This window comes from Myodes glareolus, chromosome 2 (genome assembly GCF_982192425.1).
Source record: "Myodes glareolus chromosome 2, mMyoGla1.1, whole genome shotgun sequence".
Classification (NCBI taxonomy): domain Eukaryota; kingdom Metazoa; phylum Chordata; class Mammalia; order Rodentia; family Cricetidae; genus Myodes; species Myodes glareolus.
This window is the reverse complement of record NC_142027.1, coordinates 85,355,430-85,377,087: the sequence shown is the minus strand read 5'-3', so window position 1 is coordinate 85,377,087 and position 21,658 is coordinate 85,355,430. Positions and strand designations below refer to the sequence as shown.

Genomic DNA, 21,658 nt, shown 5'->3' with positions numbered 1-21,658 from the left:
ATAAGGCAAAGATGACCTAAGAAGATGAAAGTTTGTCTTCATCGTGTTCATTACAGTTTCTATGGTTTGCCATTGTCAACGATTAAAAAAAAATCTGGATTTACAAAATAGTTGAGTAGGTAAGTGCACCCATTTTCAGGCACTCACTCTCTCCTCCTAGGTTTTGATTATAAACATATTAGTGTGGCCCACTTGTTACAATTGGCAGGCCCACGTAGATGCCGTTTAAAGAGAGCCCAAAGTTTAACTGGGTCTGGACAAATGTGTGATGTGCATATGACCACTGTGGTGTCACCTCCAGTGTAACTACTTTGTCCAAATGGTCTGAGCTGGATCTATTTAGTCTTTGCTTTTCTACTTCCCCTGACCCCTGGCAACTACTGAGCTTATGCTCTCCCTATTTTTAACTTTTTCAGAATGTCACATTTTCAGAATCATGTAAAACATAGGTTTTCTTTTCTCTTTTTCCCAACTGGCTTCTCTTATTTAAGTGTGAGTGGTTTTATTATTTTTTTTTGTGGTGCCATTGGTCACTTTTTCTTCTTGTGGAATAATATTCCATTACAAGGACACACCATTGGCTACTTTCCAAACAAGGATATTTTAGTTTCTTTCAGTATTTAGTGATTATGATTAAACATTTAAACATATGTTTTAAGATTTTAAAAATGATTTGTTTTTATTTTATGAGTATGTGTGTATGACTGACTGTACATACGTGTACCATGTGCATACAGTTCCTATAGCAGCCAGGAGAGGGTATCTGATCTCCTGGAGTTGGAGTTACAGATGCTTGTGAGCTGCTGTATGGGTGCTGGGAACTAATCCCCTGTCTTCTGCAAGAGCAGCAAGTGCTCTTAACCATCAAGCCATCTCTCCAGCCCAAGGTGTGACTTTTATGTGCATTTGTATAAATTTTAATTCCATTGAATAAATTTCTAAAAACATGTTTGCTGGATCCTATGGAAAAATTAGTCTTTGCCTTGTATGAAACTGCCAAATTGTCCCCCAAAGTGGCAGTTCCATTTTGCATTCCCACCAGCAGTGAATGAGCAGCCCTGTGGCTCTGTGTCCTTGCCAACATTTGGCCTTGCTGCAATTTTGGATTTCAGTCAATCCAGTATGTATGCTGTGCTATTTAATTTGTGTTTTTATTTATAACTCCCTAATGGCATATTTGGGGGGGAGCCTATGCCTATTCGATCCCCATATTTTCCCATGCCCACGTTGACAAAAGGTTTGTTCAGATATATTGCTCATTTTTTAACCCCGTACATTGTTTTCTTACAGAGATTTCAGCAGTTTTTTTGTAACATGGGTCTTTTCATGAGTAAGTCCAATGGGAGACTCAGTCATGAATTCACTTATTTAGCAACTTTGGCAGGTACTGGCTGTACATAGGTTCTGCATACTTTTTCTCTTCTACTAACAGAAACTGGAGGTCTTTCTGTCTTCAAATACATAACACTTTTGACTCCTTTGTAGCCATGGGTCTGGTGGGACTTCCTGGAAAGACTGTTAAAAGGAGTAGAACCCCGCTGGCATGGAAATCACTGATCTTTTGCCCTATGTCTGTCCATCTACCATTTCCCTGAATGTGAAGCAATGTCTAGAGGACCCATCTTGTGAAGATGACGGCAAACGTCACATGACAAGGGACACATTACTAGTGACTCTAAAAAGTCGCTAGTGATTCCCTGGAGATGCTGCAGGAGTGCTAGTGCTTGCTCCAGGCTTCTTGTTTAGAGATGTAGTGAAGCTGAAATACTTTCAGTATGCTGTGGACATGATGCGAACGGTAAGTGATATGCACTACATGCTCAGTCCGACAGTATAAGGTATCCCACTGGATGGGAGCAGAGAATAAAGTGAGGTCTTCCCTGGGAAGCTGAGCTCTAGTGATGTGGATGTAGCAAATGCCAACATTTCAGAACCAGGCAGTTAGGGAGCACGGTGTATTCAAAGTGAGTCCAGAGGCAGCTTAGATAAAGCAAGGGTTACTGAAGAAGGAGAACTGGGGGAAATGTAACGAGCAACCACAAGAAAGACATTCTGGGTATCATATACCTCCAGAGTTTTGAGTTCTTGATCAATGGCCTAAATATACACATGGCAGCCATTCCCCTGGGTAAGAGTAGATGAAAAGGAGAAAAGACAATTTTAGTCTGAATGTCAATTCTTCTCTGGGCTGGGCATAAATTTATCATCCCAGTGCCAATGTTTAGACTACAGAGGAACTAAAATCTTATTTACCTGCATATTCCACATTGCTATGTTATGGAAACTGGGGATAGAGTTTTTAAAATGCTTTGAAAGCAATGTAGATTTTGTGAATAGTGCATTTTTTTTTTTTTTTTTTTACTGTCTTTGTGACGGCGTGAACTCTGCTGACATCTCTATCAACAGGTATTTACTAGTGGCTGATTGGTCACATGCCTTAACGACAACCTGAATCAGTTTTTCTTGAGCTCTTTATTGGGATTCAATTGGTTCTCTCTCTCTCTCTCTCTCTCTCTCTCTCTCTCTCTCTCTCTCTCTGTATAAAACTGTTTCCATTTTGTAATATGAATTGTAAATAAAAACAGAAGACATGTGTGATATTTCTGTTTGTAAAGCTCATTTGCTTTGGAACCTCGGAAAGCATACTGCCTTCTCTTTTATTTTCTTTTCTCCCTGTCTTGTCTATTTTCGCTTCAGTTATCTGACATCACCCGAGATCAGGATAAGTTGATAGTTCAAGACTATCCTATTTAATAGGCAGTGTGACTTTCCTCATAGGTGGGGGGAGTAGGATTTGGGAATGGGTGAAGACAGGGAAGAGGAATCTGTAGATGAAAAAGATGGGAGGGTTCTGAACAGATCTGACTGAGCGGGGGCTTAATGCCAACTGATGACAGGGCTATAATCCTCTCAGGCTTGGGTGAATGCTCAACCCTGCACGGTGTCTGAGGACTTACAGGTGGGTAACACAACCTGGGTCCGAAGCACTCAAGACACGGGTGAAGGTTAGGCTACAGGTGGTGACTCAAAGGGTCTGCAAGCAGAGGGATACCCAGGTATCCTGGTTCCCCCACCTTGGAGGAGGAGGAGGCCCGAGGAGGCACCGCCTCCTCCGCAGCGCCCCGCCCCCGCAGCGCCTACGCGGCCAGCTCCTGACCGCTCACCATTGGCCTCAGCGCTCGCCAATCCAGCCCCCTGGCCGCGAAGGGGGCGTGGCCGCGCGGTGCCGGGCCGGGGGCGGCGTCTGTCGCCGCTGTTCGCTGCGGTGCAGGCGGCGGGACGATGGATCCGGGATCGCGGCGTGGTGAGTGCGGCTGTCGTCCTTCCCAGGCTCCTGGCCGACCTCCGGGGGACTTGGGGCGGGATTCCGGGGGCGCCGCGCTCGGGCTGCGGACCTGCCTTGGTCCCTCCCGGCCGCAGGTGGCGCCGCATCCTCTCTGCGCATCCTTCATCCCGATAGCTCCCGTCCCGCGTGCGGCCTGGCCTGCGCCGGGGTCCTGCGGGCCGCGTGCACCGTGGCTTCGGCTGCTCCCGGCCTGGTCAACGGCGCAGCTTCCCGGACTGAACATCATTTCCACCCTCTGGGTTTGGTACTTCCCAGGAAATGCCGGTTTTCCCTCTTGGTTTGGCCTCTCTGCAGTGGAGAGCAGAGTTCTTAATTATTGAGAAACTATGCGATAGGCCTGGGATTAAAGGGAGCCTGTCATCTTCCTAGCTGTTGTTGAGTGGAATAAAAAATTCGTTATCATTTAGGGTTTGGTTTTAATATGGTGATTGCCTTCTAGCAGGGATTTTTTTTTTTTTTTGAGTTTTTGAAAGCCGAAGGTTAGAAAGGGTCTTTTTTATTTGGCGTCGAAGCTCTTAAATTCAAATGCCTAGTGAGACATGATATTTTGACTTTTAATATTAAGAATCCACGTTTTTGTAAGGGGAGAGACTGGTCATTTGAAATGTTTTACATTTTGAAAGTTTGGCTTGTCCAAAAACTGTGAAAATACCTGCGAGTCTACAGCAACCCGAGTTTTATATACTTGGCTGGTTTCTCTGTCTTGTCCAGGGCAAATTCTCCTGAGCACCGGCTGTTTTTGTGCATGCTTTACCAAACTTTCCTATTCAAGCAGCGAGACAATGCCGTCAGTGGATCTTTTCAGCCAGTTCTTTCATCTCCTTGAGAGGCTAAACCAGAGAGAGCAGGTTTGACCTTTCCCAAAGGCAGTTAAAGATCGCATCCTCTCAGCTTCCTTCTCCCAGGGTTCTAACAGTTGCCTTGCAGCGCTCAATTTTCTGAATTTAAAAGATCGTTAGAGTTGATTTTTAAGAAAGTTCTGTTGTTTTAGATGTTCAGAGCTCCCTGGATTGTAAAGGAGACTTTGCTTGGACTGGTATTTGTGTTGCGTCCCTTCCAACAGGGGAAAGGATTTTGTTCTAGAGCCATGCACAAACATCACGTTTGCGCAGTTTTCCAAGGGAAGCTGCTTTAGAGCATTGCTTGATCGGTTTGCTTAAAATTTGTAATCTCATTCTTACTGATGGATGCTGGTCATTTCAAAAATTCTGAAAATAAAGCCGGAACGAATTTTGCTAGGTGGTTATGCCAACATGAACAGCCCCTGCTTCAACTTGGTCCATCATCAGTATGTGTAGACATACTTTACAGTTTTCGTAGAGACTTATATGTTGACAGGCAGTTTTTATTGGTTATTGGGTTGCTTGGATGAAAACAACTTCGTTCAATACATATGAAAAGACTTGTCTGTACTACGCTCCACTGGATTTCTGACTCTAGAAATACCCTTTGAAGAAAGTAGGTTGTGCTTTTCCCTTGGGAGTGTGTCTCTAAATTGCTGTACAGACTTCAAATTTCTCACCTTCTCAATTCTTTAAAAGTTAATTAACTGATTTTAAGTGCTTGTTTAAATTCAGGCTTTGTGTGTCCAGTGTACATATGTATGTATGTGTGCTCATATGTGTGTATGTGTATGTGTATGTGGGTCCTCTGTCGATCTTTGACTTTCTTGAGGCACAGTCTCACTAAACTTCAGGCTCTCGGTTTTTCTGAAATGCACCCCTGTAATCCCCTTGTCTCTGTCTCCCCTTGCTCCCCAGTGCCGGGTTATAGATGCACAACTATACCTGGCTTTTTATAGGGGTGCTTAACCAAACCCGGGTCCTCATATATGTGCAACAAACACTCACCCACTGAGCTGCTGGCTTCCCAGAATGAACACGGTCCTCAGAGCATTATATTGTACTTAGGCATTGTTCCTAACGTACTTTTTGGCATTTGGAACCACATGTACATTGGAAAAAATTTAATGTCGACATAGAGATGTATGGAATAAAGAGTATCAGTTTCTACCCTTCCCGCCTTGTGTCTGCACTGTTGCTGTTTCTTCAGGGCTAACCAAACGTAATACTATGGGGTATGTCTTTCCAGATTCTTTAGAAATTAATTAATTGTTTATGGGTGTTTTGCCTGCAAATATGTCTATGCAGTGTGCACATGGAGGCCAGAAGAGAGCATAAGATTCCCTGGAACTGGAGTTATAGATGGTTTTGAGCCCACATGTGGGCCCTGTGAACTGAACCTGAGTCTTCTGGAAGAGCAGCAAGTGCCCCTATCCGCAGAACCATCTCTCCAGCCCCCAGATTTGAGTTTTTTTTTCCCCAAGTGGCCTTTTCTATCTAGGTGAGTGTCTACTCAGTACCAAGAACTATCTTATCCACTGGGGTTGCAGAAGCGAGAGATATGAGATTTTCAGATCTTCATACCCTATCCTGACTGACAGTGGGTTGTGGTCAGCATTATGATGGACAAGCTTCATGAATGACCTAACATATTCATTTACTTCTCTTCAACCTTCAGGATACTTTAGGGTTTGTCATGCATGGTAGAAATATACTGATCAACAGGGCAGATAGATGTCTGTAGAAGGAGAGAGCCACTTGGTCGCTTGTTTGTTTCCTGGCCGCCCAGACCAGCAAGGAAATGAACTGGAAGAGGGAGGGCTGGGAGGAGGGAAATTTGAGGAGGTAGAATTGCTGGAACTTCATCATTGATTGGGTAACTGTTTGTGATTCAGGCTAGCTGGATGATAGCTTTTTAGGGCAGTACTCTGTTGCCCTTGGTGGTTTGTGACTTGATTGGCAACCCAGGGTTTCTAGGCTTAGATGGGGCAGCCGTGTCTGCTGCTAGCGATGAGGAGATGGTGGGTTACGCTAGTCCCGGCTAAGTCTCAGCTGTTGTGGGATAGGTTGTTCTGGAGTGTAAGAACAGTGGTAAGTGGCATAAGATTTGAGGAACTCTGCATTTGAAAGATAGGTGTGAGGTGCTTGAGAAGCAAGAAGGGTCATGGTTTCCAAGGGAGCCTCTGCCGGCAATGACACCTAGTGGTAAGAGTCCTAAGGCCGGTGTGCACCAGGGTTCACAGTGGGTGGAAATCTAGAGTGTAGACTGCCTTGTTCTAGAACTTCGGTGATAATGGTAAAGGGTGAATGTAGGGAGTGGGGGTGAAGGATGGATGCAGGGAGTGGGGGTGAAGGGTGACCTTGTTGATTTTGGCTTTACCTGGAAGGCTCTGAGTTAGTATAAAGAACTTGGATGGGAGGTATTGAAGAAAGGTCCCTCTTCAATAGGGATTTCAAGGTAACTGTTGGCTTTGGCCTAAGGGTGCCATAGTCTCCCTAGTGGTCTCCCAAACCTTTTTGCTGTGGATTAAGAAATAAAGGGAGGAGAGAGGAGCCAGTCAGTGTAGTTGGGCTCCTAAAACTCCAGGAAGAGAGAAGAGTAGAAATTCTTTCTTCCAGATGGGCACTAGAGAGGGGCATCTGGTACAGGATATATATTTTTTCTTCATTCTCAAGACATGGAATTTTAAGAATAGGTAATCTTTATTTGAATGGATTCCAGCTTGGGCTAGTCTGTCTTTGGGTTCCCTGTGAGGTCATGTTGTCCTCAAATGGGGAGTATCCCTCCTTTTTTTCCTTCGGTCTTTTTCTTTGATGAATGAGTACCCTCTCTGAGTTATGTCTCTGCACTTGCCTCAAGGCCAGCTGTTCCAGAGCCCGTGCTCCTAGGCTGGCAGACAGCCCTAGATAGAGTGACTTCTCCATGCTCACATTTCAGTCGCTTCTTCCTTCGCCTTTCCCTGGACTCATGCCCGCTCTTGGAGGTTACCACCTTGTTTCGTTTTTCTCTTTCTTCTATTTTTTTCTTTTTTTTTTTTTTTCCTGAGGATGCTTTTTAAATAACTTTTTATTTCAGTTCTAGATGCTTCAAATATCCTAGGGCACACTCTCATCTTCCAGCTCAAGCTTTTACACCTTGGTTCTGCTCTCAGCATCCGGGATGATTTTCAACTTTGTGTTTTACCTTTTCTGGGTGGTACAGACCATTAAACCTATGCCCTGGCCATGCTAGGTATGCCATCCACCACCGAGTCCTCTTAAAGGTTTCTTGTTTTGAGACAGGTTTTACTGAGTTACCCAGGCTGCTCAAGTGAATCCTAGGATTCTCTTGCCTCACTCTCTTGAATAGCTGGGATAAATAGCTGCAATTACTAGCCTATATCACCAGGCCTAGCCCCCACTTAGTATTTTTTTTGAAACTTTTCCTGGGACATGTTTTTAGGGTCCTCTCTACCACCAGATTAATGGAGCAGTGGTGCTGAAATTGGTCAAAAGTGTCTTCTGTTGTATTACATATTTTATATATAAATGTGAGTAAATATGTATTATATATAGGCTCTTTTACTATGTAATTTTACATTTATTTATTATATATATTTACATGTGTATATTGACTCTTTTACCATGTAATTTGATGGTTTTTATTATATTTATATGTATATATTGACTCTTTTGCCATGTAATTGTCCAGTTTCCTTTCTTTTCAGTGTGCTCGTCATTTTAGCCTGTTATGGTAACAAATGTCCACCATAACCCGCTTACAGAGTGGCTAAGGTTTGTTTTGGTTCAGTGTTTTAGACTGTGATCCGTTGGCCCTCTTTTGCCTTTAGGAATATGACAAGATATCACATCATAATATAAGCGACTCAGGGCTTCAAGGCCAGAGTAAGTGTGGGAAGAGAAAACCGAGGTCCTTTAGTACCACAGCCCCTGTGCCTTGGAATGTCCCACCAGGCCTCGCCTCTCATCTAACCATCTCCCTGGCTCATTTCTCTGGCAGTCAAAACTCTAAACCAGACCGTGGAGTGCTGACGTCTCAACTTTAGCAGTCAGTTCTCATGTTTGGATGCCTGTGTTGTAGGTACCATTGTAGTCAACCAGTTGCTTGACGTGATCAAGCTCCTGTTTAAGTATCCTTCATCTGGAGTTCCCAGGATCAGAAGTGCTTTGGATGCTGGAAGTTTCTGCATAAACATAATGAAGTATCATGGGTATGGGATCCAAGTACAAACACAGAATTCATGAGTGTTTTGTGTATATCATACACATGGCCTCAAGTTAATCTTGCACAATGTTTATAATGTATTTTTGCATAAAATATTTTGTGGTGGGGATTTTTCTACTTGTGTCATATGTCAGAGCTTATGAAGTTTTGGTTTTTAAATTTTTATTTTGTTATGTGTATGGGTTTGTGTCTGTGTGCCTGTGTGTGCCTTGGCATGTGTGTGGTCAAAGGTCACATTTCAGGAGTTGTCTTTTTCTTCGAACATGGAGTCAGACAACAAGAGCTTTTACCCACTGAGCCATCCTGTTAGTTAAAGTTTTGGTCTTTGGATTAGAAGTTACACTGGTTAGTGTTTGTCAACTTGACCCAGGTCGAGTCACCTGAGAAAAGGGAACCTTAACTGAGGAATTGCCTCTATCAGGTTGGTCTATGAGAGTGTCTGTGGGACGTTTTCCTGACTAGTGGTTGATGTGGTAGGGCCCAGCCCCTTGTGGGTGGTGTCACCCCTAGGCTGGTGGTCTGGGGTCCTATACGAAGGCAGTCTGAGCAAGCTGTGGAGAGCAAGCCAGTGATAGGCTTTGATCAGGATGGATGAGCCAAATAAATCCTTTTCTCCCTTAACTGCTTTTGGTTATGGTGTTTCTCACAGCTATAGGAAGCAGTCAGGACAGCAGTGTTCAGTCCACTGAAACTGTTTTCTCCTGGTAAATCATGATTATTTTATAGATTGCCTTTCTTGTTTATTTGTTTTAAACTATCGCTACATGATTCTTAGTCAGTGTAACATGAGGGGGCCTGCTTGTTGGGGTTTATGTCCTCGCCTGGTACCCCACAACCAGCAGGCCCCAGAGAAAATCAACCACACTGAGATCTCTTTAAGTTATAAAGCTGATTGGCCCATTAGGTCTGGCTGCTTATTAGCTAACTCTCACATCTTGATTAACCCATTTTTCTGATCTATCTTAGCAATGTGGCTCAGTACCTTTTTCAGCAGGGCAGCTCACATCTTGCTGCTTCAGTGATCTGGGCAGGAGTGGGTGGAATCAGCTTCCTCCTTCCCAGAATTCTCCTGCTCTCTTTGCATCATTTCCACTTCCTGTCTGGTTTTCCCACCTATACCTCCTGCCTGGCTAATCAGTGTTTATTTAAAACATGATTGACAGAATACAGACAATTCTCCCGCACCAAGTCAGAGTGCAGGTTCTAAGTTGTGCTTCTGGCCCTGGACCCGTGCTAGATGGAGATATGTGATAGTTTAAATTGCCCAAAAGAATATAAGACTACAAGGAACATCCTACTTTAAGAGTTAATATCATGAGCTGGACCGTGGTGGTGTGCACCTTTAATCCCAACACTTGGGAGGCAGAGGCAGGTGGATCTCTGTGAGTTCCAGAATAGTCAGGGCTACACAGAGAAACGCTGTTTCCAAAAATCAGAGAGAGAAAGAGAGAGAGAGAGAGAGAGAGAGAGAGAGAGAGAGAGAGAGAGAGAGAATGTTAATATAAATGGACAAAACAGCCCTCAGTTATACTTTTAGCTATGCTATACTTTAAAGATCTCATAATAATTACTCCTTTAGTAAGAGATGTGCTTAAAGTATTTTTATTATTATATTCACCCTCTCTGTTTCTCTCTGTGTGTGTGTGTGTGTGTCTCTCTGTTTCTGTCTGTCTCTGTCTCTCTCTGCCCTCCCTTCCCCTCCCCACCCCCTGTTTAGATAAGAAGACAACTTGGCGAAGTTCTTTCTACCTTATGGGTTCTGGGAATTGAATGCAGTTCCTCAGGCTTGGTAGCAAGTTCCTTTACCCATCTACTCAGCTTACTGTCCCTAGAGATGAACTTTTATACCCAGAGTCCCTTTCCTCACTGCTGAGCCTTCCTGCTTTTCTGAGTTGGAACTCAGTATTTTCTGTTTTCCCTCTTTATCTACCATTTTCCTCTGCTTTTCTGACCCCTTCACTTAAAAACAAAACAAAGAACAATAACAAGATCCTGGCTTTCTCTCTTCCTCTAAGCCTGCTCTCACAAAACTATCCTCCAATTTCCTTCTGTGTCAGCTGTAAAGTTCTTCTGTCCTTGAGACTGCCACTCTGAAGAAGGGACCCCGCTTTCCCTGCATCAGCAGTGTGGAGTTCTGGAGGCGGCTGCTGGGACTTCCAGGATTTTGTGTCTTTGAACAGAAAGGGGAAATGGACAGAGGCCTCGTGTCTGATAATTATAAAGCTTGGATGTTTTAAGCAAGGATACAGTAGGAAGCAGATCTCAGCAGGGAGAGGCTCCTGGGAGAGGTACCCCAAGGGTCCAGGTGGTTGTGTTGCACCTTGTCATGCCTGCGGAGTTGGTTACTCACTGGCCTTGTTGGGTCAAATGTCCGTCTTCCTCTTTGCCAGCAGGGTTTTTTTTTTTTTTTCTTGGATGCTAATTTTCCAGTCCTTGTGTGAGATGAGACCTGGACTTCACTCTTGGCTCTACTCCCCAGTCTCAATAGTACCACCATGCCTGGCTTTTTGATTTTATAACTTAAAACTAGAAATTGCAGAAGTCCCCCAATTCCCCAGTCATCGGGCAACTGGTTTTAATTATACAATGCAACATCGTTTCTCAAGACTACATTGCAGTTGAATCATTCTTTGAAATATTCTGACTATTAAGCTGTTACTTATTTTTCAAAGTTTACATAACAGTTTATAGCAGTTTCAAAGTTTGTCAGGGATAATGATAAATTCATACCTGATCTGTACTCACAATTTTCACAACTTCTCTGCTGTCTGTGCCTTACATAAGCTCTATACTTCCTTAAAACAAAACAAACAGACAAAGAATCACAAAAGCATCAAATCTCGAAGAATTGTAGAAGGCTTACATGCTGTTATAGTTAGCTCCGGCTGTCAACTTTACACAACCAAGTGTCATTTTGGAAGAGGGAGCCTCAGCTGAGGAATTGCCTCCGTGAGATTGACCTGTGAGTGTGACCTGTAGGGCATTTTCTGATTGCTAATTGATAGAGGAGGGCCCAGCCCACTTTGGGCGGTGCCATTCCTAGGCAGTAGGGCCTGGACTGTTTAAGAAAGGTAGCTGAACATGAGCCTGGGACCAAACCTGTAGTAGGAGGCTGCTACTTAGTTCCTGGCTGCTAAGCCCTGAAATTACCACACAGAATCTATATTATTTGCAATACTGTTTGGCCAATAGCTTAAGTGTATTTCTGGCTAACTCTTAAATCCTAAACTAGCCCAACTCCATTAATCCGTATATTGCCATGAGGCTGTGGCTTACCAGGTAAAGTTCTAGAGTCTGTCTCCGGCAGGGCTACATCGCTTCTCTTGACTCCATCTTCTTTCTCCCAGCATTCAGTTTAGTTTTCCCTGCCTACCTAAGTTCTGCCTTGTGCAGGCCCAAGACAGTTTCTTTATTAACCAATGGAATTCATAGCATACAGAGAGGAATCCCATATCACCTCTCCTTTTCTGTTTAAATAAAAATGAAGGTTTTAACTTTAACATAGTAAAATTACATAAAACAGTTATCAAGTAAGAATTACAGCTACACTATTTATATATATATTTTATCTTTTATCGTAACTAAGGAAAACTATAACTATGTCTTCTTCAACTCCATTGAAGACTCCAGAAGGATATAATAGTACCTAAGTAAACAGGAAGGGCATTGTAAACTAATTCCAGAACTCTAGAATTGACAGAGACATCTCTCTGTCTGGATAGTCACCCAAAGTTCTTCGTACTGTTGGGGCATCCATCTTTAGCCTACAGGCCCATAGTATCCAGCAGACTTTTTCATGAAGCAGAAAATTTGAAAGACAGTTCCGCCTATACTGGCAGTTTGTCAGTCACTTTCTTCTGTGTCCTGCAGAATGTCTTGTAGACTCTTTGATGAAGCAGGGACCCTGAAGGACCATCTCATCTTCAGGAAAGTCCAGCAGTCATTTCTCTGTGGGTCCTGCATGTCCAGTTCATATAGCACAGCATCAAGAAATTCAGGCAAGAGCAGTTTCTTGCCCAAATGGCTAAGCAATGCCATAAGGAGCCTCTTTGGTGCCCATCTTCCTCTTGAAGTAATTGGTGCTGCCAGGAGCAGATGTGTCTCATGTCATGAACAGTCCTAAGTTTTTAAACATTTTAAATGCCATATTCTGAAGATGTCTGAAAGATTTTAAGAATCCCTATCTAACTGAAATATATCTCTATATATCTAAAATAGCCTAACATGACTACAAGTTTGACTATTAAAGATGATTATCTATCTTAATTATACGTTACATTTTTAAATGAACTGTATAATCATAACACCTTAATCAAGAGCAGAAATATATATCAATAGACCAAGATCCACGCCAATGCAAATTATTCATATCTGTATCACAAATGAGTGAGCACCACAGCATTCTTCCTTGGCCTTTGCTTTAGTCCTTCTTCATGTTCCTACCTCAGCTTCCTTCAGTGATGGGCTGTAATCAGTAAACTGAATAAACCTCCTCCCCAATTTGCTTTTGGTCAGGCATTTATTACAACAGCGGAAAGCCAGCTAGGACAGGCAATAAAATGGTTAGGACAGCCACACAGCTGCCACACTCTCAGTCTATTTATTATTAACTCTGTTTTGCCAGTACACACTCGGAAGTTTATGGTTTTACTGTTTTGCTCTTTAATATCTAATGGCTGTCAGACTTAATTTAGACACAACATCTTATTCTGCATTTTTATATACTCAGGGTGCTCTCTCTTTTTGTACAAAGAATTTAGGTCTGCTTGTGGGTAAATGAAAGTTACTAGTTGTGTTTAAGTGGGTGTGTTTATTGTCTCAGATGCTTGTGGTTTTATTGGCCATAGCTGGTGGCGGCTTCTTGCTTGTCTTCCATTAAGTGAAGATCTGAGTTAGATCACAGGAAGTACCCATAACAATAAAGAGCTAAATGTGAATTCTGAGAATCATTAATCTATGGGGACCAAGAGTGAATCGCCAAGACCCGTCCCTCCGGTATGGTTAAGTCTTGATGGCCAGCATTTTAAATGGCAGAGCTAACAGCTTTAGTAACTGCAAGATTTCAATGACTTGACCTGAGAAATCTGTGTGTTTGGAGGCTTGTGTCTCTGGCACAGCTGGAATCCCTAGTGGACTTCTGCATGGCTGCCCTCGTAGGCAGCCTCTTTTCACCTTGCATTATAATCTCTGCAGGAACTGGGGTCCTGGGTGGTTTAGCTGGTAGCTAGGGAGAAAATAAGACCCAGTCTCAAACTTCTGGCTGTGCTAGGGTTCAACCTTATTTGTCCTGATTTCGTAGGCTAGAAAATGTAATGTAGCTAGGAATCCCCACAGAAGAGATGATGTCAGTCAGCCCAGGGCTAAGAGTGGTAGTTTGTATCCTTAGTGAGGGCACTCCAACTCAGCTCTATGCTGTAGTTTGACTATTCATAAAGAGCACACCAGTTTCCTTAATAAATCCTTGATTTCACATTGCATATCCTTCAAGCTCCCATTCAGAAACATAGTTTAAATGGAGAGAGAGAGAGAGAGAGAGAGAGAGAGAGAGAGAGAGAGAGAGAGTGTAAGATGGCTATAGGATTTGTGTGACTGTTTCTCAGCATGGGGGCAGGGCACAGTATTTTGTGCTGTATATTAAAGGTCGATTTAGAGACCAAAGAGGGTTGTTTCATTTATCTGGAGTGTTCTGCTTCCTGTGTGCTGCAGCAGATGTTGGTGCACCCATTAGTTTTCTGTCTTTTTTTTTTTTTTTTTGTCAACTTGACACAATCTAAAGTTATCTGGGAAGAGTGAACCTCAACTGAAAAATTGCCTCTTTCAGATTGACCTGTAGGTTGTAGGCCATTTTCTTGATTAATGACTGATGTAGGATGACCCAGTCTGCTGTGGGCCGGGCCACCCCTAGCCAGGCAAGCCTGGGTGCCAGGCTGAGCAAGCCATGGGGGAGCAATCAAGTCAGCAGTGTTACTCCAAGGCTTTTGCTTCAGTGTCTGTCTCCAGGTTTCTTTCCTGGCTTCCTCCATAATGGATGATGATTGAGAGTGTAAGGGAAATAAACAATTTCCTCCCCGAGTTGCTTTTGGTAAGAATATTTTATCACATCATCAGAACGTGAGCTAGGACAGTTGGCAAGCTGCATCCTGGGAGCCAAGCCCGGCTTGTTATCTGATTTTGTAGGATTGTGCTGGCACACAGCCATACCATTTCTGTGTGGTGTGTGACTGCCTTAGGGCAGCTGGGGAGGGTGGAGCCGAGGTCCGTGGTGGCAATGGCAAGTGTGCAAGCTGCAAAGGATGGAATATTTAGTGTGTGACACTTTACAGCCAGAACTCTTGCCCCCAGTCTCAGGATCAGCTTTGTATTGTTCTTATGGGATCTGTACTCTGCACTCTCGCCGGTGAGAGAGAACTTCTGAGGTTCTTGGAAGGACTGGTTGTACACGAGCATTTCACCCAACCCAGGCTCTCGTCTGGATTGTGAGGGTCTCTGCTAGAGTCCAGGTAGTTTGACTTTTAGATCAGATGGCCATGGCAGGGGTGGCTGTCTGTCCTGTGAGCAGGAATGATTCTAAGCCCTTTCTCAGTCCAGAAGGACAGCCTGTGGGCACTGAAGAGGGGAGTGACATTTGCCTTTTTTTTTTTTTTTTTTTTTTTTTTTTTTGCTGCAGAGCAGGGCCATGGTAATTTTAATTTGGGGAAAATAGTTTCCCTGAGTTATAAAAAGTCAGTAATCTGTCGAGAGTGTCTTGTGGAGAGTTGCTGTCTTCATGTGTACGCAGCAATATGAATTAGTTGCAAAATGTACCTCTGTGTAATTAAACAAATTGCTGTGCTCCCCAGAGTTATGGATATGACCCAATTAAACTTGGGATGATGCCTAAAGAAATTACTTTATTTTTCAGGCAGGTGACATTAAGCCATTTTGGATAATGAGTAGTTGAAAAAAATGTGATTTTTTTTAAAAAAAATAATTGTGGGGGAGGTAATTTACTTTGCTACTCTATAACAGAGAGTCTACATAATTAGAAATATTTCTAGTTTTGATAGGTTAGGTTTAAATTGAAACCTAAAGCCACAACTTGTAGGATTTTTTTTAAATAAACACATTTTCTGCAGCAGTTGGAACTAAATTTCATAAGGATTTGAATGACACAATTAATACATTTCTCTGACATGCCCAGATGTTGCTTCTAAAAGCTATGAATACACATTCTTTAAAGTTCACGCAGACATTTACACAAGCTCCCAGCTCATTGAGGCAAAGGAAAATCCCAGCAGGTGCTAGAGGATTCAAACAAAGAAGAATCCTATTCTTCAAATTATACAGAAGTCAATAGCCAAATGTGTCCAGAAAATGATTCCCTAAGTAAACCATAGTTAGAGATGTTATAATAGGAATGATCACATTTTAGAAATATTTTGATTAGAATCAATATGAAAATACTCTATGGAAGGACTTGAGGTGCAGCTAAAGTTGTACTCAGTGTAACATTCTTAGCCATCAATGCATACATTAGGTAAGTACATGTGAATGCAGGTTCCTGTGAAGGCCAGAAGAGGGTACCAAATCCTCTGGAGTTGGAATTATAGCGGTGTGATCCTCCCAGTGTGAGTGCTGGGAACCTATCCGAGGCCCTCTGGAAGATCACTATACACTCTTTAACCGCTGAACTTACCTCTCCTGCCTCAAGAGATTTTTGTTGCTGTTGTGATTGTGAGTGGGTGTTGAATTCTATCAAAAGCTTCTTCACCCTCTCTGGAGGTAACAATATAATTCTTCTCTTGCTGTTTATTAGTTTGGTGAATTATCTTGCCACAGTGCTAATAGTGAAACATTGTTACATTCCTGGTATGACCCCTTGATGGTGTTTCTTCAATCTTTCTGTTTCTTATGTGTTATTTGGTTCACATGAGTCATTAGATTTTCTTTCATTGGAAGCATGTAAGACTTTCAGTCTTTAAGTAGTCATTATCTATGTCAGTAGTTTTGTCTTCAGTTTTATTTTATCTAATATTATTAAAACACAGTATTTCCATTTATCTAATAATTTCTTGTCTACTCTTCAACCTTTTGAGTATGCATTTGAACATCCTATAAATGCATAATTATTCTGTATTTCAAACATGACTCATATAACCAAAATAGTTAAACTTTGCTCTTTGAAAATGTTTTGAAACATTTTTCATTCAATAGGCAAGTTAGGATCATTTACATTAATTGCTTTATAATAGCTGTGTTTATTTTTCGGTTCTGTCACTGTTACAATTATGTCTATATTTCAGTTCACTTTATTTACTTATTCATTGTTAGATTTGTTTCATTGATTAAATTCTTTGGATGTCAGGAAAGACTTTCTTATTCTAGTGATTACCTTTGAAATAGCAACCTCAGAAATGCCTTAATGTCTTGCTCATTTTAGCCTGCCTGTTTTGACTAGCATCCTTTTCTTCTTGCCTATTACCTGCATCGTCTTAGTGACCTCACTGTGTTCTCCTCTCTTTCCCCTTACCTCTCAATATCTTGGTGGTATTCTACATATTAACGGCATAGAAGGTTTAACTGCCATTAATTAATGTATTTTTATTTCATATATATGAGTGTTTGCCTCCATATATGTATGCACACTACCTGCATTCAGTGCCTGTGGAGGCCATAAGAGGGCATTGAATCCCCTGGAGCTGGTCTATGGAGTTTTGGGCTGCCATGTTGGTTCTGGAAACCCAGCCTGGGTTCTCTGGAAGAGCAACAGTGCTCTTAACCACTGAGCCGTCTCTTCTGCCTCATGCCCCAGTCTTGTTTCTCCTTCATGCTACAACTAAATACACAAAGTGTCCACTTCTTCACTCTCCTTTTCCTCAGGTTGCTTGAGTAACCCCTCAGTCTGAGAGACTTCCGGCTCTGATGCACCTGTTGAAGAGAATGAGCCACCTCTTGCTCATGATGGTTTTTGTTGCGTACCATGTGGGGGATAACTGAAAACATATTATTGAGATAATCAGCTGTGAGTGTGGTCCCAGTGATGAGCCTGGGTTTTAGAAGTGTGTACGGAACTCTCAGGAGGGATAGTGTGTAAGTTCTCTGACTCTGCTTGTTCACATGTGTGTGTCTGTACTTAAATGGGCTTGATACTGGAAGGAAGCTCAATTGCCTATCTTTAGTTTCATTTATTTTCCTTAATTTTATTTTTTAAAATGATTTTCTATTTCCGTGTTGCTTTTGCTTTGTTAAATCTGATGCAGGCATTCATTCTCCACCCTTTCATCTGTTTCTCTGTAGCCCTGACGACATTCCCTGTGCTCTTTAAATATAGCGTATTAGATTTAGAATTTTTAAAATATTTTTTCAAGACAGGGTTTCTCTGTATAACCCTTACTGTCCTGAAACTCACTCTGTAGACCAGCCTGGCCTTGAACTCTCAGAGATCCTCCTGCCTCTGCCTCCCAAGTGCTGGGATTAAAGATGTGCGCCACCACCGGCCGGCTTAGATTTAGATTTAATAGTTTACCAGGGTATACTTTAAAGTTCTTTGTCCTTTGCACTCCCATTTGGCTCTTAAAATGTGTCATTTCAGGTTCTTTATTTTCAGAAAGTTTTACTTATCATTCCAATATTTTGATGTTTTGGGCTTTTTTCCTCAAAGTCTTCTATATGTGTAACTTGAAAGTCTGTGTATTTCCAGTTATACCCGACACTGACTGTCATTCCCAGTGTCTTATTCTTTTCTTCCTGACACTTCATAGTTCATTCTCCCATTTAAACCACGCTCCCTTCCTTCTTTCCCTTCTTTTCAAAAAACATTTCTTCAATAATTTTTTATTAAACTGACATTTGAACTCTCCTTGATGCCTTTGGGCATTGAATTTAATGTTCAGTTTTCTATAATTTTATGTGTTTATTTTATTGATTCAAAGCATTCAAGATGGGTAAGAAAAGGTTGGTTTTTTTTTTCTTACACTTATCACTGTTCATCACTGAAGAAAGTCAGAACAGGAACTCAAGCAGAGCAGGAACCTGGAGGCAGGAGCTGATGCAGAGCCCATGGAGGGTGCTGCTTACTGGCTTGCTCCCCATGGCTTGCTCAGCTTGCTTTCTTATAGAACCCAGGACCACTTGCCCAGCAACCCACAATGAACTGGGATTTCCCCCATGAATTACTAATTAAGAAAATGCTCTACAGGCTTGCCTCTGGAGCAGCCTTTTAGAGAGACAGTTTCTTAATTGAGCTTCCCATCTCTTAGATGACTCTGGCTTGTGTCAAGTTGACATAAAGCTATCCAACACTCCTCTTCTTAGCATCTGTTGAGGTTCGGTGCCATAAGATGGTCCTGGGACACATGTCTGAAAGGTACTACTTCCTATAGGGATGGTTTACCTTTGGGATTTCCAAAATCCTAACTTCTGGGATCTAGTCTCTGAATTGTGATCCCCTCTGGAGCACTACATGGGATCTGAGGTTTTGGGGTGTTAATCAGGTGATTCCTGTGTGTCAAGGAACATGACTGGCCTAGTGTGGTATGGAGATACATGCTGCTGTTGCTAATCGTTGTCTGTGCTGTTTCAAGAAAGATGTAAGACAGGTTCCCAAACACACAGAAGGATCATCTACATATTTTCATTTTCTTCTTGGGGGTTTGCTGTTATATAGAAATGAGATTAATATTTATTTACTTACTAATATTGAACATTGGATGTTGGACCCTGTGCATCCCAGGCAAGCTCTGTACTACCAAGATATATCCATCTTCCCTCCTTTAAATATAAAATTCATTGATTATTTTTGTGTGCATGATGTGCGTGTGTGTGAGTGTTGCATGACCTGGTTGTGTGTGTGTATGTGTGTATGTGGCGGGGGTCGAGGACAAATTTCAGGAGTGAGTTTCGTCTTTTACTGTGGGATCCAGATCTGGAAATTGAACTCAGGTTGTCAGACTTACATACCAAATACTTTTACCCAAGCCACTCAATTCCTATTTTAAGCTTTTTTATTTTGAGACAAATCTCACTAAATTGCCCAGGCTGGCCTTGAACTTGAGACACTCCTGCCTTTTCCTCTTGCATATCACCATAGAACCTTCATCTGGCGATGGATGGGGATAGAGACAGACACCCACATTGGAGTACTGGACTTAGCTCCCAAGGTCCAAATGAGGAGCAGAAGGAGGGTGAACATGAGCAAGGAAGTCAGGACCACAAAGGGTGCATCCACCCACTGAGATGGTGGGACTGATCTAATGGGAGCTCACCAAGGCCAGCTGGACTGGGACTGATGGAGCATGTGATAAAAATGGACACTCTGAATGTGGCTGGCAATGAAGGCTGACTGAGAAGCCAAGGACAATGGCACTGGATTTTGATTCTTCTGCGTGGACTGACTTTGTGGGAGCCTGGTTTGTTTGAATGCTCACCTTTATAGACTTGGATGAAGGAGGGAGGACCTTGGACTTCCCACAGGGCAGGGAACCCTGACTGCTCTTAGGACTGGAGAGGGAGGGGGAGGTGAGGAGGGGGAGGGAGGCAGGGAGGAGGTGAAAAATTTTAATAAATAAATAAATAAATAAAAATTTAAAAAAAGGAAAAAGAAAATAGCTAATTACAGGCATAGCTAATTACAATTTATTTTTAACCTTTTTTTTTTTTTTTTTTTTTGAGACAGGGTTTCTCTGTAGCTTTGGAGCCTGTCCTGGAACTAGCTCTTGTACACCAGGCTGGCCTCAAACTCACAGAGATTCGCCTGCCTCTGCCTCCCAAGTGCTGGGATTAAAGGCGTGCGCCACCAACACCCGGCTTATTTTTAATTTTTTATTTTGAAACAATTGCAGGCTCATAGTTCAAGGAGGGTGCTGAACAATCTGCATACTCTCGACTCAATATCACATCTGTTGGGACTACTGCAGTATCAAAATTAGGAGGCTTATAGGGCTGGAGATAGCTCAGCAGTTAAGAGTTTTGGCTGCTCTGGCAAAGGACCTGGGTTCCGTTCTCAGCAGTTTATAAATGGCTCTGACTCCAGTCCCGGGATCTGGTCCCCTTTTCTGACTTCATGGCCAATGCATGCACATGGTACCCATGCACATAAAATAAAATAAAATAATTGGGAGGACCCATCCTAACTTAAAAAATAATAACTGTAGGCTGGGTAGTGGTAGTGCATACCTTTAATCCCAGTACTCGGGAGGCAGAGGCATGTGGATTTCTGTGAGTTTGAGGCCAGCCTGGTCTATGGAGCTAGTTCTAGGACAACCAGGGATGCACAGAGAAACCCTGTCTAGAAAAACAAAAGAAAAACAAAAAATGAAACAAAACCACTTCAAAATTATTATTATTATTATTATTATTATTATTATTATTATTATTATTATTATTATTGTGAGTGTGCACACCACAGCATGACTTACGGAAGTCGGAGGACAAACTTTGTGGAGCCTGTTCTCTCTTCCAGCTCTTCATGGGATCAGATGGTCGGACTTCCCTGCTGACTACTGACCCAACTCCTTTTTTTCAGATGACGTGATCCCTTGTGATTCTTGTGGGCTCTTTTTCATGTGTTGAGAATTGTTGCATCTTCTTTACTTGATATTATACCCAAACCACTCAAAAACGTTGTTCGGTAGTGAAAGGCGGCATTCTATGACAATAGGGAATTCTAGTTAAATTGACATCATCAAGAATAGAGACAGTTGCGTCCTTGTGTTTAAACAGGAACAGGCTAGTGAACACTAGCTCATACTCAGGGGATGGAGTCTTCTGCTTGGATCTGCGGCAGTGAGCCTCCCTGTGTTTAAACATCTTCTGTAAATGTGTGTATGATGTGTGTGTATGTGAGTGTGGATGCATGCATGCCCTGTGTGTGTGTGTGTGTGTGTCAGGGGTTGGAGAACAAATTTCAGGAGTGAGTTTTCCTCTTTTACTGTGGGATCTGGATCTGGGAATTGAACTCAGGTTGTCAGGTGTATGCACTTTTATCAAAGGCAATGTAAATCTAGTGTAAGACAGTCATATCAGTCTAAGTGAGAAAGCATTGACTAGGCTTGGAGTTGGCATTTCCCATCTCAGCAGAGAGTTGAGCATTACTAATTAAATCCAACCCCATATTTAGAAAGGGCAGCGGTGGCAGTGCCTACAGAACTGGGATTGTTCCTTCAAGCCAACCTTACTTAAATCAGGACTGTCCAAACAAAACATCTTGGTGGCCTCTCGTGATCAGAGTTCTGGTGTGTGGCTTATGAGTCTCATTAAAACCCACAG

The 21,658-nt window shown here is 42.5% G+C and overlaps 1 protein-coding gene across 3 annotated transcripts in view; it reads left to right on the top strand.

The window, feature by feature from the left end:
• The first annotated feature begins 3,215 nt into the window (after positions 1 to 3,215).
• Wasf3 (WASP family member 3) overlaps positions 3,216 to 21,658 on the top strand; it is a 93,545-nt gene continuing 75,102 nt past the window's right edge. For all 3 annotated transcript variants that reach the window (XM_048418358.3, XM_048418339.3, XM_048418344.3), the window contains exon 1: positions 3,216 to 3,304. The gene's annotated coding sequence lies outside the window, so the exon portion shown is untranslated. The remainder of the gene's footprint in view (positions 3,305 to 21,658) is intronic.